Genomic DNA, 1,953 nt, shown 5'->3' with positions numbered 1-1,953 from the left:
TTCCACATCCTTGTTGATTGATGAACAAGGTTGTAAACTACAGCCACATATGGTATTGGGACATCGCATGATAAAAAATAATGAAAAATGGCAAGAGGAGATCTTAATTAAATGGCATAACCTGTCCGACAAAGAAGCTACTTGGAAGCTGTATGAGGAAATGAGATCAACTTACACATCTTTTGTCCTTCAGGACATGGTCGTTTTTCACGTGGAGGGTAATGATACAATAAGGAGGGGCAATAGAGTCGAAAGAAACACACTGCGAGGAGAAGGGAGATATGATTCTAACTAACTAGAAGCGAAAAATAATGCAGCGGAGGGGGATATCAATAGCCGAAGGAAACGAAGAGAGGTGTGGTGCATTGTGACTAGTGAAGCTCCTTATTATACTGTTTATTCTCATCTTCCTTCAATTTATTTGTGCAATTTATTTGTAAAAAACAACAAAAATCCCAAATTATAGCCACGTACTCATACATACATACTCCCATTTTACATGTCCGAACCACTTGAGCTGCGATTCTACCATCTTTTCCACAATAAATGCTATTTCAATCCTCTCTCTTATATGTCACCAAAAAAAAAAATCCTCTCTCTTATATCTTCATTACTTATCCTATCCAATCGCGTAGAAAATTAACAACCGTAGAAAATTATTGCTATATATGAGATATCAAAGCAAGCATTAAAAAAAAAAAGAGAAATTTTTAGAGACCAATAAATTTTAGTATTTTTTGTCATAATTTGACCAATACAAATACTAAATAACCTTTAACAAATAAATTTTACTAATTCATGTGTACAAATTCTAAAAAATTTGGGTGCAAACTGTATTGATTTATGTATAAAAAATTCTATAAAAATAATAATATTTATTAACTATATAGCATTATTCTTAAAAAAAATAGAAATCCAATCATTATCTCGAATTTAATTGATAGTCGATCACGGATCTGATGAGATCCAATTCAATTAACTAAGACATTAGCGACGAAATTCAATTCCCCTTTGAAATGAAACAAGACTTTCCATGTATCTAGCAGCTCTTAATGAATCATTATTAACATAAACATGAAAATCGTTTATTTATTGGGAATCACGTTCATACATCACTAGTCTTTCATCGTTACCTTTTCAAAGAAGTTGACTGCCCTTATAAAATCCCACAATCCTTGAAATCACTTCAACATGTCCAACATTGTATAGCTTCATCCAAGACTCTTCATCCCAATAATCCTTCATCATCCAAACGTCATAGCATTTCTCTTTTCCTCTCACAACCACAACAATGCTAGCAGATTCCTCGAACAGAACAAGCGTGGCGAAGGATGCTATCGAAGATTCGCATATTTTCGGTACATTGATCTTTCTAAAAAAGGCTTCGTTAACAATGTCAAATGATAGAACCACATCTTTTCTTTTACCAAATTTATCTTTAAATTAACCCAACAAATGACAATAATTGTTTTCATAAGTATAAATTCGAGATTGATTTTTACTTTTTTCGCAATCGAATTGTAACAACAATAAGCGCATGCAGTTCATATCCCGTCGTAAGATCGGTTGGCGGACATCCTGACTAAACTACTCTCTCAAGCACCCTTCTTTAATTTTAGACTGAAGTTCAGAATTGTAGTAGCTACACCGTCTTTAGTTTAAAGAAGGAACCTGTGGTTAAAGGAAGATGTTAGGGGTTGAGAGAAGCTGGCAAAGTAGTTAGGATTTATTGAGTTAACCTTTAGTTTGTTATATATTGCTGAAGTATAAATAATCACTCATCTCATATCACTATAATAATTCACAACTTTCAATAATCCATTATTACTTGATCTCTGATACCTTTCAATTTAATATGTAATTTGTTATTGGACTATTTTTCAAGTATTAAATTTAGTATGTTATTGATCATGATTTAATTTAAAACTTGTTAAAATATCTGACGGTTTCTAT

The sequence above is a fragment of the Arachis ipaensis genome, chromosome B06, assembly GCF_000816755.2.
Source record: "Arachis ipaensis cultivar K30076 chromosome B06, Araip1.1, whole genome shotgun sequence".
Classification (NCBI taxonomy): Eukaryota; Viridiplantae; Streptophyta; class Magnoliopsida; order Fabales; family Fabaceae; genus Arachis; species Arachis ipaensis.
Note: the sequence above shows the minus strand (reverse complement) of the source record.